At 41.6% G+C, this 14855-nt stretch overlaps 3 long non-coding RNA genes across 3 annotated transcripts; 2 read left to right on the top strand and 1 right to left on the bottom strand.

Moving 5' to 3' along the window:
* The first annotated feature begins 913 nt into the window (after positions 1-913).
* Positions 914-2082, top strand: LOC114440765 (uncharacterized). Its single transcript, XR_003671210.1, has 3 exons — positions 914-960; positions 1039-1160; positions 2022-2082. It is a non-coding gene; the product is annotated as an uncharacterized LOC114440765 (long non-coding RNA).
* LOC114440773 (uncharacterized) lies at positions 1666-4047 on the bottom strand. Its single transcript, XR_003671211.1, has 3 exons — positions 3871-4047; positions 2387-2499; positions 1666-1708 (listed from the first exon to the last, which is right to left on the bottom strand). It is a non-coding gene; the product is annotated as an uncharacterized LOC114440773 (long non-coding RNA).
* Positions 2316-4183, top strand: LOC114440757 (uncharacterized). The gene is made up of 3 exons (XR_003671204.1): positions 2316-2388; positions 3809-3935; positions 4045-4183. It is a non-coding gene; the product is annotated as an uncharacterized LOC114440757 (long non-coding RNA).
* Positions 4184-14855: the final 10672 nt, after the last annotated feature.

Here is a 14855-nt window from a genome sequence, read left to right as displayed (position 1 = left end):
TGGACTCATTTTTCTTTCTTGGGACTTTCCAGGGCTGCTTGCTGTCTCACTATGGCTCCTCTCATCTTCCTGCAGCCACTGTTAAATGTAAACATTTCCATTAAAGTGAGTTTTTATTGGCCAGATATTTGTGCTGAGGTAGAATGTAACTTAAACTGACCTCCTGTCTCCGTCGTGCTCACCTTTCACTTCCTAAACCTGCTGGGTTACCTGAACTTATTCTAGTCTTTCATGTGTTGAATGTGTTCATAGTCACTGACTCCAGTGTATTTATATTGTGTTGACATTTCCTGTCATTTCTTTTTACAGGATGCAAACAATGTGTTAAATTATGCATAGAGAATGTTCGGCTGTTTTTCTTTGTCTGAGAAGAGAAGTGGTCAAGTCAAGTGTCCTAGATATGCATTTTCACTCACCCACATCCTTATGACACACAGGTGAGTGTGCATACACACATCACTACAACTAGATTGTAAAGGAAAAACTGGAAGTTAATTATTCCATCAGCATCAACTTACACATCTATATGCACGACTTTGGTTCTTTAACTTGCATCTCCAGAACATACCTGCATATATGTGCTGTGTGCAGGTACTGATAATCAGCATGTCAACTGATAAATCACAAAACCAGAAAACCAGCAGAGCTGTGACCTCAATGAAGTTTCAGTTTCAGAGCTTTTTCCATGCTACAAACACTTTTCACACTAACTAACAGCAAAGAGCAGTATTCACGAATCTTAACGTGAACACCTTTCACACAGGGAGTTTCCGTTCACACAGAGGCACAGGTCCATTAATAATTAGGGTTAATATGATCTCACTTGAACTTGAGAGGGGACGTGTAAGGCAGCTCTTCACAGTTCTCACAAGTGTGTGAGAGAAGAAGAGAGAGGGAGAGAGAAAGCAGAAGTTGTCTGTGTATGTCAGGTGTCATGAAGCTGCTGTGTGATGCCCCCGGGTAAGTGTTTAACCCTAATTGTGATTCAGTGGTGATGGGATGTCAGCTGATTGTACTGATGTGACTGTCAACATACAGCTGTGGATAGATGGCCTCTCTGTTAATGGAGCTGGAGGTGCTGACCATCCTGTTCTCTCTCCTGGTTTTCGGCCTCTTCACTCTTGCTGGTATGCTCAATGAGGAATGTGTCCACTTGAATGGTACGGCTGCAAACACACACACACGCACACACACACGTGTAAAAAAATATTGAGCCATATTTCATAATAACTTCCCAAAGGTTTCTCCAACTGTAGCCATTCATAATTTAAATTTAGTTTCTAATCTAATATAAAAGGATATGAAACTGCTCCCTTCAAAATAAACTAAATTAAATGAATGACTTTGGGATTTATAATGGTGTCGGATCAGTACGCTGCCATAGTTTTACTGTGTGTATTAAAAAAAATTCTGTGCAAATCTATAAGAACAGCTTTACATTAACATGCAGTGTGATTGAAACAACATGAACTGGAACCTTGACATTACCATGCAGTTCATTTAAAGCAGAGCAGCAAAATACAGCGTTTGCCTGTAAAACTGTATCAAAGGATTGAATACAGTATTTTAATTAAATGTGTTTTTAAAACTTGTTGTACTGTACTTTTATTTTAAAATATCCCTGCATCGATAACCCTTATCCAACAACAAGCCCTCAAACTTACCTGTGGTGTTGGCTGTTGGCCGTATGCTTCAGTTCATTTGGATGCTGTTAGAAAGAAAAAAGTGTCATTATATGATGGTGTTAAATGTATTGCAAATTCTCTCTCGTGTGGCGCGCCTTGCATGTCAGTGTATGACATTGCATGGCAGCAGCCTTAAAGCAATTTTCCTCCTGGGATTATTAAAGTATTTCTGATTCTGATAAATAAAACTATAGTTTTTAATATTAATAAAAGTTCAATTTTATTTGACCTCTTTAGATCTGATCAGCAGTTAGTCTGTTTTGCTGTGTTTACATTATAAATATATATTTAGGTAAAAAACAATGATCCATTTTTGAATCTTTTCATCTTTTGCAGAATCTAATGCTAAAACACAGAATGAGGAACTGATGGTCTGACTCCAGATGTGGCTCAAACCCCTCTCTGACTCGTCCCTGCCTTATGATGACGTGTATGACTGTTTGTAAGTTTTGGCAGGACAAAGTGTAACCTTTGAACGTGTGTGTGTGTTGTGTGTGTCATGTAAAGGATCTGGTGTTATTTGCTTCCAGGATAAGGCACAAAGGAGTGGCTTACATTGTGCACTGTAAAAAATAAAAGACTTCAATAAACAAAAGACTGCTTCGACAGTGGCATGACGCCTGCTTTTCGTCTGTGCTTTTTCAGAGAGTGTAGACAAGAACACACATGCTTGGTGTTTTCAGCTGCCGCTAATCTTCTACCTGTGAGTATAAAATCATCTTTCTCCTTTCTTGTGTCTTTCACACGTGTTCAGTGAGGATGGATCCGTATCGGTTGCAGGTCATCTGTGCTTCCTGGAAGGCTGTTCAAAAATCTAGGTCAGAAACAAAAGGTGTGGAGGCAGGATTAGAGCCAGCTTCTCGCATTATTCTGCTGGAATGAGATGACTGTATCACTCTTGTTAGAGATGACAGGGTGGAGCATGTGTGAATGAGTGTACATCTACAGCTGCAAGAAAATGTGTGAATCTCAGGCCATCTGTCACTCAGCCTCTCTCTGACAATATAAAACTACACATAACAGGCACTGAACCAGGCTGGAGGTTTTTAGTGTAGAAGATCAAAAAACTGCAAAAAAATGAAAAAAACTTCTCAAACGTCACTTTTTTCTTTGATTCCATCCCCGACTGTTTATTCATGTGAGCTCGGCCTTCAGCCTCATTCAGTCTCTCACACTGTGATACACATGAACCACATGAACCGGACGTGTTGTTGTTGTTTCAGCGATATGCACCATAAAGCTCTGTTCGCAGGACAAACAACAGGGATAAACTTTAATACTGCAGTGTTGATATTTGAATATAAACACAGGAGCATGAGCACTAAAAGGTATACTATTATAATGCCATCTGGTGGCGATGGTCGGTACAGCACCACAAGTTTCATGGATTAACTTAAATAATGGGGAGGTAAAGGTATTCCTGACAAAATGATTCCTCTGATAAATGTAAATCCCACATATAACAGCAGCACTGACCTGTTTGTTGAGCAGTGAATCAGGTCCATTTTGTCTGTAAAACTGGAGGTTACAGAACCCCAAGTCACTAAGAAGCAGTAGTATTGAGGAGCTTAGTTTTTGGTCATAACTTGCTTGTAAGATAGCAAAAATTACTTTGATTTGTTCTGCATTGTGGTAGCATTTGTTTTTTTTTTCTATATTGGGCTACTACACTATTGAATATAGTATAATAACTATGTTCCATTTTTACTTATATATCCTAATTATTTGTCCTTTTTTAATCACAAATATTTTACAAAATAAGGAGTGGACTGTTGTGAACATATTGACTTGTTAACCATGTGTACAGTGATGCATACAAGTACACGTAAGTGTTGACAGGGAGGGTTAAGAACAGGTTAGCATTAGAAATCCTACAGCATAGGTGAGGAACTGAAAGTATAGATATGTGAAGAATCTATTCAGCTGTTAGGCATCATGTTTAAATTTAGGTGGAAAAAAGTTCTAAACATGTTACTGACAAACTAGAACAATGGCCATGCAGCTATATGTCTCCACTACTCGTAGAGTTGCAGGTTATGCCCGTCTGTCCAGACCTGTACACTGCATGTAGTAGATCATGAGAGTATCTGTTCCATTAATGTGAATATGTCCATGCTTCATAGGTGCATGCTTTGTGTTAGGTAGCTGTGTAGATGGAACTGCCATTTACTGGGTTTGAGCTGACCTTCATCATTGTTGCCTTCATCATCTTCTCCCTCTTCAGTCTGGCCTCAGTCTGCATCCAGCCAGGTACACAATCATCCACTCTTACCTGACACTCAGGCATACAGAGAGAGAGAGAGAGAGAGAGAGAGAGAGAAGCATAAATGTTGTGCTGACTATGTTCACTATTTTTCAGATAATAAAACAGATGTTTACGAAGTCGACAGGTCACGGCCGTGTAACAGGAAGCAGAGAGTGATCACCAAACACGCTGGACAGCAGCCATACAGTCAATGATCTGCATCAGCTGGGTTTTGTTGCACTTTATGACACACAAGATGACTGAAAGTGAACTGAAACAATGGCTTTTCTTCTGTCTTTTTAAATCCTGAGCATCATATAATCTTAAGAAAATCCACATAACACTGAATTTTCCTAACAGAAGCTAAAATAAACTTTAATTTGTGTGATCAATTAAAAGATGAACAAGAATATTAAAAAAAATTGTGTTGCTTCAGATGGCAATTTGTAAAGAAAACTTGCTTATTTCATCATACACTTTTTTACTTGTTTTTATTCTTTAATCTGGAATCAGAGAGTTCTACAGGCTGCACTTCAAATAACCACAGACCCTGTGTGTGTGTGTGTCCTTCATAGGCCACTGTGTCTGAGTTAAGATTTAACAAACCAAGTGACTTTTGGCCTCTGAAGCCCTTCTGGGGTGACATCACAGGGGGGGTCGGAGGCTGCTCCCTGTTGAGTTTGCCCCTCGACCCCTGAGCCCTCCGTCACTTCTCCGCAGTCAGCCGTCTAGTTGTGGACACAGAGCGGAGGAGGATTCTAACTGTTTTTGAAGAAGCTGCAGGAGAATAAAGAAGAAAATGTCTCATGACTCATTTGTGTGTGTGTGTGGGGGGGGGGTCCTCTGGTGAGGTGTGTGCTGATGGGCCGCACTGTATGTGTGTGTCTGTGTATTGGCTGTGCACTGCTGTTCATGTGTATATGCATCCATTTGGGCCTGTATTGGGCAATTGAAGATAAAGGGTCTTAAGAGTAATTAAGGTGAGGCTGGCTGCGGCCCTCATTATCACTGACGACCTTATGGCATAACAACAGAGCCACTATGACTCCTAACGATGGACAACGAACTGACCCATAAGATCACAATCAACACCCGCACACACAGACAGAGACACGGGACTACACCCCAAAGATTTCAGACGTCACGGCACATAATGCGTCCATCTAAATGACTGCGTGTAGACGAGCTGCGGTCATGTAACACTGATCTGAACTGCTAAGATTTCAGACAATGACAAATAAACACACTGAAACATGGGCAATATGAATACCATTTTCTATAACTGTATACATATGTTATATTAAACATGGTCAAAAGGAAGTATCAAGTCAAAGACAAATACTCTCTAAGGTATTTCTATGATATTACATAAGAAGATCCATCAAGCATGTATTATGAGTGCAAACACTACTTACAGGCTCAGCACCTTACTTGATGTATTTAGGTGTGTATGTGTGTACACATGTAGTACTGTTCAGACGAGTTGAACTGAAGTCATTTTATGAGGCACTGTTCTTCCTAAGAAGCTTTATCAGAGAGGAAGTTCCTTATCTGAAGGTCCTGGTCAGGAGATGATGGGAGAGAGGAAGAAGAAAGTGAAGAAGAGGCGGACCACAGCTGACAGGAGGACCACGACTGCTGTAACACTCACAGTAAGCGGCTCTGCAGTTCAACTGTTTCCTGAATTACAAACAACATTTACACCAAAACCCTTGTGACATGGCTGACTTCTTCATTTCTTAGTAATCAGGTGATACTGTGCAGAGTGAACAGGCTCCTCTGCTCAAACATTACTATCTATCTCTGTTTTATTGTTGAAATGAAAATTATGATCAGTGTGTGGGTGTTATACTTCATGTATCTGCATGGGTTTGTGAGTGTGCATGTGATTGTACATTACAGCATGAGAATGTGAAACTGCCAACTTTTTGTGTCTGTGGCCAGTAGCTATAAAGAAATCATCAATATATGCTGTAAAAACAAAAAACCAAACAGCAGCTGACTTGGAAGAGAGGCTTTAGAAATGCTGCGATGAGTCCAATATATCACCCATCAAACATGTTTTACTTAACTGTAAACTGATTATTTTGGGGTTTCAGCCTGCATCAACACTTGGCTGTTCTTTTTTATTTAATAAGATATATATATATATATTTCTACTAAAATCTCAGAATAGCTTTGCCTTTAAGGGTGGAGCGGGGCTCCGTTATGTTCTGTTGCCCTGCCAAGGTACTGAAGCGGTTTAATTGGAGGTTGGAGGTTACCCTCTGTGTGTGTGTGTGTCTTGTAGGGGAGTGTTTGAGCAGGCCGGGTAATCCTTGTAAAGACGTATAATCCCCAGGGAGAGCAAATATTACAACATGCCAACCTCTAATCAGTTACAGAAAAAACCTGGAGGGAAAGAATTTAGTATGAATCAAGTGTTTCTGTTTACAAGGGCAGAGACTGAGAGACGGAGAGTGAAACAGCGGTTTTCTTAGTGGTCAGTGGATACCAGGTGGCTGTGAATGACAATTGGAGTCTGATTAGCATATTCAAATTGGGGGAAAATAAAAGTTTTTTGAAAGACAATAGCTGCCGATATGCAAAGTGTAGCCGACACAGAAACAAACTACATACCTCAGCTGAGCGTGTGTACATGAGTGTGTGCGTCTGTCGCTGCACTCGTCAGATCCATGAGGAATCTCTGTCATTTCAAGCAGCATTTTTGCAAACATCATAAAACAATAAAGGGGACATTTCAAAAGACATGCTGGCACTGACACAAACACTCATAAATAAACTTCTAATAACATACAGGGAGAATTTTGCCTCTTTTTGAGGGCTAAGGAGAAATGATGGTCCAGATGCTTGTTCAAAGTCTCTGTGACTGTTTTTAGCCCTGTGCTCCATTAGTGTCCTGCTGCTTCTCTAATCCTCATTCACATGTAATGGCTGACATTTCATCTTAATGTGTTAATTCATTAGCTGAGTGCTGAATGGAGAGTCCACAGAGAGACGGCTGTAAGCAGACACGCTAATGAGTCCCCACACCAGCAGTAACCACGGAGCTAAGGCCAAGTCAAGTGGGTTACCTGCTGCAAGAAAATCCCCCCGGTGTACCACCAGCTGACAACCTGGATGAGCTGGACGTGGAACTACAGCTTACCTGGAGCAAAACTTATTACTTTTTTAAATGAGTAATAAAGTCCTGCTGATTCCAGAACGTAAACAAATCGACATAATCTCAGTTAACAACACTACTTTCCACTGTTACACAAGGCCTCTACACACACCTCCAATCGTCATTCATTCTGTGCCAAAGGGTGTCAATAAGAAGATGGTAGCAAACGGTTCTCATTCGTAAAGGACCTCAGCTCCCACAAACACAGACAGACGGACCATCATGCTGGCAATCCCAGACAGTAAGCAGCATCCCAGACACACAGACAGACACTCAGACTTCTTTTCTCCTCCGCCGCATCTCTAGGTTTCATTCAATCAGCCCCAAAATGCTTGATGCAAACAGTCCACCCCCCCAAAATCAACCCCCACCCACCCATCCACAGCGCCACCCAAAAGCCCCAGATGTTTGTCTCCTCATCAGAACGGGGGCAGGGAGTGAAGGAAGAAGTGGGAGGAGGAGGAGGAGTGGGGGTGAGGGGGTCTCTTTCTCCAAGGACCTGCTACCTTCAGCTCCAGCTTCTTAAATCTTTGCTCTAATGTTGTTGGTGATAAATTTCTCTGTCTCTTTCTGTTGTCTTATATATCACACTTGTGTACACGTGCACACAAAATGCTGCGTGTGTGTTGAAGGGGCAGTTAGAGTGCAAGGAGGAGGCTTCCTGTCATTTGAATTACCCTCTACATGTGGGGTCAATATGTGCTATGCTGGAGTGTGTGTGTGTGTGTCAGGGGTTGAGGTGGGGGCTGCAATGAGAGCTACACCCCCCCCCCTCCCTCTAAAAGGCTGTATAAAGGAGGAGGAGGTGGAGGCACCTTTGTCACTTTGCTCTCAGACACAGAGACAATCACACACTCTCACTGGACACACAAACACTCTAGACACACACATTCCTCAGGGACATACTGATTGTCCTCAGAGACAGAGGTAGCTGCTTGTTACACTCTCCCTTTGGGCCTTTGGGACCGCACAGCGCAGTAGGAGGTCTGAACCAAGCCGAGCATCATCAGAAGGACTCTGGACTTTTGAGGGGATTTATCAGCAGACATGAGGATCTTCAACCTGCTCTACCTGCTCCTGCTGCTCGTTGCTATTGCAGCGCCCGTCTCCTCCGTCAGGCCAGGTGAGCATCTCCAGACTTGCGTCACTCTTTCTTGCGCCATATGCTGTTTGTTTCCAGTAAAACACAGTCTCAACTTGCTCAACTAAGCTGTACACGATGAAAAATTCTAAGTTAATGGGTTGAAATTTCGTGAAATGATGCGTTGAATTTTATATATTTACTTTTTAGCGCTAACAGGTGCGCATACATGTGCGCAAAAGCGTAATGAGCTTAAAACAAACAGCTGTTGTTCAGGAGGGCAGCTTCGGGCTTGAGGTCGTGATGTGGTTCATGTGATGATGAGAGAGCAGAGGATGGAGGGAGGAAGAGGGGAGGGAACGGGACGGGAGCGGAGCGCCGCCGGGGATCGTGCAGTGGCCCCAGTGAGGCCCATTGTCCCCCGCTGGAAGTCACTCCGGCGCGCTTTTGTTAATCACGGTGTTAAAACGCCATGCAAATACCCCGAGCATTATTAACATGACATGGAGTAGCAGTGCCAAGTGTAAAGAAGCCTACCTTCAGGCGTGGGGAGCAGATTCTTTCAGGGGTGACTGCTCGAAGGCAGGGGGGCGGAGGTGGTGGTGGGGGGGAGTCATAAAGTCATCTGGCAGTTTATATCTTCCTGGGCTTGGCTGGCAGCCTGTGAACCACGGGAGTCAAAGTGGATTTATTAGGGACGTTTAAAAATAATCATGTGTTAGGTCCTTGTGTCCCAGCTGTTTGTAATTGGGAGCAAATAACAGAAGAAAGTGGCCACAGGAGGTGAAGCTGAGTCAGAGTGAAAGCTAGAGTTTCATCATTGTAGCTGACATTTTAACTTTTTTTGTAATACTAGTAACACATCTGGTTGGATTCATTAGGGCGGTCACATGATGTGTAGACATCCACCTGTACACAAAACTATACTTTAACTACATAAATGATTGTGTGAATCACCATGTGTATCAATTCTGCATGTAATAACCCCATAAAATCCATTTTTATTTTAGATTTCTTAAACCTCAGGAGAAAATACCACAAACACCACTGCCCACACAGACGCTGCCTGCCACTCCACTCCAGAGTACCCTTCCCATGAGGTAAGCTGTGCCCATTGGTACATGTGTTTCTGTCTGATACGAGGAACAGAGCTGCCAGGTGGCAGTTAAGAAGGTGTGTGTGTGATTAGTGGCAGAGGTGTGTGCTCACCTAGCAGAACAGAGGTCCTGGGGGAGGGTTGGGAGGGAAGGGGGGGGGCTCCAGACATAAATCTCACTAACGATGAACAGGAAGGCTTTAGTGCCACGAGTGGTCTGGACGGTGTTTGAACAGGGAGAGGGGAGGGGGAGGTACAGCAGGTGATTTCTGTGCATGCAGTTTTTTGTCTGTGTGAACTTCCTGTAGCAGGAAACTAAATCATGTTTTCTTTAACAGAAGCACAAAAATAACAAGAGTGACTAAAGGAGAGAAGTGTGTGTGGCACCAGCACCATGGATGGATCCTAGCAGCAACATGAAAGAGGACTGGAAATGAAAAAAAAAAGATTGGGACACAAAAAAATGGTGAAAAAGCCACCCAAAGACTCATGCACTCATGTATATCATTTATATGGAGTGGCTTCTTCACACGCCATGCAGAAAAGATACAAGAATCTGGTTAAAGTCAAACTCAGTTCAAGGCTGTGGATGAATTAACTCTTTAGTCCTCACCAAATACAAAGCATGACATGCTACGGCAGCCCTGTGGCCACAGACCGAGGTCGTCCAGTTGCGAGCACCTTCCTTTGTTCTTCTTCTATGAAGAAAAAGGGAGCGAGGAGCTGAGACATAGATCTTTATGTACAATCTAGAAGCTACAAACCAAAGAGCAGAAAACATATTCAAAGCATTCGTACAAAGTGTTTATAATGTATGCACTTCAAATGTTTATTCATTTTAAACTTTTTAATAAAAAAAAACTTATAATTGTACTGTTGTAAGATTGTGTTTTTGAGGTAAAAAATAAATGTGATACATTTGAGGATCACAATCAATGATTTTCTTTTAAAGTCAGACATCATTTAAATATTATGATCTTATAGTTAGAACGGTTAGCTAAAAGCTACAGATCAAACAGAGATGCTGATACCTCATGGGACTACTAGGTGAACACACGGGAGAGGAGTCGTAAAATGCTGAGCTCCCTGTGGAGTTACGGATGCCAGAGCATAAAGGAATCACAATAGGGAACAAACAACAAGGGCTCAAATGACGATCTCAATATTTCGTCAGCACAGATTCCCGTGACTGCTGAAATTCAACACAGAAAAGGTGAGGCGGGAAAAGACATTTACACCGGCTAATGTTGGCACTCCAGTGTTTCTATTGTTGGGGCTCTTTTAGTTCTTACAATGCCATTATACAACACAAAACAGTAGCCACTTGGGTTTCACTCAAGTATTGTGTCAACTCTGATCCTGTAAAAAGTTTTAATGAATTGAACGAAAGCATAAGAATATTAAAGATTTATTGGTCTCTGAATCACAGGCTTGAACACTGAAAACATAGAAAAAACTGCCACGAAAAAAAGGACACACACACACAGACAGATAAAATAGCACTTAAACACTTTACAGCATTGTTTAACCTCTCTTTGTTTGACCTGATAAAGATAACCTCTCTTTCCAACCACTGTTCTGCTTCTTTCACAGTAACAAAAGCGGAAGCATACACGGGTCACTGGTGGTCGTAACACAGTGGAAAAAAAAACCCTCACCTCTGATCTGTGACCCACGACTCCTCCTCTCCGCCTCCCACTTTAACTATCTTCCACTTTCAGTTCACCTCCTCCTGCGTTATCTGTCCATCTCAGGTGAGGATGCCTCACAGAGGAGCTCAGCCTGTGTGTACAGGTGTGTTAGCTTACTTTAGTCTTTTATCCAGTGTTTCCAACAGCTTCAGTCCACAGATCCTCTCTCAGAGCATTAAGGTGATCTCCATCACTCCAGAGTGCTAGAGGGTATCATTGAAGGGTCGTGCTAAGGAGAAGGAGGAGGAGGCCGGACTGTGGTTAATGCTGAGCGGTGAGGTTGAGCAGCCTCTTGCTCAGTAAGGTGTTGTGCTGTTTCAGATACTCGATCAGGTCAGCTTGCTTCTCCACCACTTCCTCCAGACTAGAGCCTCCTCTGTGACACAAATAGCAGAAAAACACACATCATCAATGACTTGTATGCTGACTGTTGAACTGGTATGTTAAAGCCACTTATGTAACATTGTTAGCATCATCTTTGTCTGTTCATGCCTCTTTCCTCACTGTATGGCAATCTATATTACTGTTAAGGTTAAAGTCTTTGTCCATGTCCATGTAAAAGGGTTTGCCGATGTCCAGACGTCTTTTAACAAAATCTGTATTCAGCACCACATCTTTGCAGAGGTTATTGTGACTGTCACAGTCGAACCCACATGAAGCGCTGTGCTGCACACCAAATCCAGGGCTTAACATAAGGCAAAACAAATGTACTTTTGTCCTGCTTAACTGACAATTAAAGAAACATTTTTAATTTGTGTTGAATAATAATTTAGAGCCATTCATGGAGCCAAAGACACTAGTTTTAGTTTTTGTGTTGTTACTGAGATTTGTTTAAATACTATATAGCCAGCCTTTATTTATCTCAATAAGGCACCATTTTGCCTTCAAACATAGCTCTCCATTACATAAATATGCCTATAGTGTAGGTATAGTACAGTGATTGATATTTTTAGTTTAAAGTACATGACACCCTCAGCTCCACATTGTAATAGACACAGCAAGAGTTTTGCTGCATATTTTGTGAGGATTCCTAAAATGCTGGGTACATGATACTACAGGAATCGTGTGTGTGTGTACCTGAATCCGGTCTCTGTTGGTAGGCTTGTGATACTGTAGGTGTGTGTAAGCTCTTCTTGGCTCACATCTGGTGCTGCCCGCTCTTTGTTGAACTGCATCACCTTGACTAGAAAAACAAACTTTGATTATCCAATCCAAGCACATAAAATCCACACAGACATGATATTAAGTAGTGAGAGCATTTTGCCTATGTTAATCAATCAGGTGAGAAACCTCACACATTTGTTTTTTTTTTGTTTTCCGTCCCTCTCCCTCTCCTAAAACACACTAGCTGTTATATCCTGCACTTACTCCTTATGGGCTGCCATATCCTGCACTCAAGCCTCTAATTCTAACACCCTAAACATACACCTTTACACATTGGGTGGGGTTAGCAGCAAGGTGTGGGTGTGGTGGCTACAGTAGCAGAAAGAAGAGTCACAGACAAAAATATAGGTTGGAGCTGTTTGAATAGAGATAAGGTCGTGGTGTGTGTGAGGAAGGGCAGAGGGAGGAGATAGTTGAGTATTGATAAGACTTGAGGGTCATTAGCCAAAGGAAATTGTCAGGGAGGTTCTAAAGAGCACTATCTTTACTTTGCTACAGTGCACATCTCAGCATCCACACTCGCACACAATCCCAAGAAATACTACAGATTCCTGCATAATGAGGCCCTAAATCTATGTGTGTGTGTGTAAATAAAGCAATAGAAAGCAAGCGTGTGTGTGTGAGAGAGAGAGAGAGACATTCTTGAGAAGCAGAGAAATGAAGCGGAGGGGGGAAGAGAAGAGAGGGTAAAAGGACAAAGAGTGCCACAAAATTCTGGATATACAACACAAACATGATCTTACATGTTATGCATAGTGTTGTCTCTGCAAGTATTTCACTTTGTAAATTCAAACTCATAAATGAAGCTTCATCAAATCATATTTAAGATTAGACTTATTTCAAAGCAATTTAGATTAAATACCCGATTGTTAGTTACTAGCAGGGACACTGACTTTTAAGAGTTTTAGGATATTGATTAAGTTTAAGTGCGTTTATTGTACATTTAATGAATCTGATACATTGATATAGTTACTGCAGTAACAGTTCATGTGGTATTTTATAAGGTCGTGTTACAATATGTAATATGTAAACATGTCATGTTGTGTTTATCATTTTAATGGAGAACCCCTATTGAAAACATTCAGGTATTCTTCCTGTGGATTGGGAAAGATGTAATCACATTATTCTCTAAGCTTATATAATATTATATAATGCATATACAAAAACAATCGTTGGAGTTCAGCATATCGTATCAGAGGTAGGTAGACACTAGATGGTTGGACGTTTGGTTGGAGGGAGCAGTTTAAATGAAGTGACACATTTCACACGTGCCTGTTAGAGACTCTCACACAGCTGGACAGACAGACTCGCTCAGACCTGGTCTGAGAAGCTTCAATCACCCGTCCGCAAGTGCACATTTCCAGGTGATAAGAGTGAAGCTGCAGAGGTGCTAACAGCTAACGGTAGCACACATAGAGCTCAGAGACTATGCACTGCCTGGAGTGAAATCAAAGAACTGAGAGGAAATGGATCTCTGCATGCTGCATTGACTGATGGTCAAATTTAAATAGACAAACAAGAGGAGAGGAGCAGTGTTAACAACATTGAGATGCAGTGTGTGCCATCAAACGCTTGTTTTTAAAAGGAGTACGCAAGTCTGCCAGCTACTGGAAAACCAATCTTGCTCATGAATCTGTGTAATGTGAGACAGATCAAATACTAAGGAGAAGCTTGAGTCTTACTCAATTACAAGCAGAGCTCAACAATAGGCAAAACAGTCTCAAAATCTGGAGACATAGACTTAAAATCAGAATGTTTATATAGTTTGTGCCTGAAAATGCATTTATGACAACTGTGGTATGTTTGTTTAGCTCAGTTTTAGACAGGCGACTGTAATGGTTGTACGTGTATGAAGCAAATAGACATGAAGTCACTGCTATTTGCAGCCACGTTGGTCTGTGAAGACAAGCTTTCTAAAAGTCCAATTTATCACATAGGCTTAAAAAAAACAAAGCTGATAGAATAACTGATGATAAGGTGTGCGTTTTTTTCTTGCTGCAATAAGTTAAAAAAAAGTTCTCCCGCTCTCTCTGTTATAATAACACAGCAGGGACTTTAAATGCAATCATTCTAGTGACCCTACCATTTGAATTCTGTTATTGGCAAAATATGTCATTGAATGAGCATTCACACATTTATGTATCATATCTGTGATGACAACATTCCTCACACACACCTGTGAGGTTTGCAATAAATAAATTACTGTTAATTATGAACAATATTATCAAAATGAGTCCTGTTTTTATTTCGTGTATGCCTTATAGTAGTTGTGTGACCTGATGAGTATACACTAGCATCACTGTGTGTGTGTGTGTGAGCCCTGTACTCAGCAGTTCTTACACTTACATGTACTGGCCAGGCAGAAGAGAGAGAGAGATGTAGTAACCCTCTCAGTTAACCCTTTGAAGGCCATGGCATGGCTTTGAAGTGCATGAAGGTCTATAGAGGTGAGTGTATTCATGTTAAAATGAGAGAGGCAGAAACATACAGAAAACCTCAAAGACACACACACTGCCACAGACACATACACACACAATCAGCACGCACTTCAAAGAGCAGTTGAACGAGGCCTTCCTGTATGGACTTCATAGCTGCAGGCATTATAAACTCTCCCTCTGTGTCTGCTCTAAAAAAAACACAGTTCATTTAGGTTTTTTTGTGCCTTCACTGATGTCACCTCGACTCTGTATTGATCAGTACGTTTGTGGTTTGTGCTAGGTTTGCACCGCA

Source organism: Parambassis ranga, chromosome 1, assembly GCF_900634625.1.
Source record: "Parambassis ranga chromosome 1, fParRan2.1, whole genome shotgun sequence".
NCBI classification, from domain to species: domain Eukaryota; kingdom Metazoa; phylum Chordata; class Actinopteri; family Ambassidae; genus Parambassis; species Parambassis ranga.
This window is presented reverse-complemented; position numbering and strand designations above follow the sequence as displayed.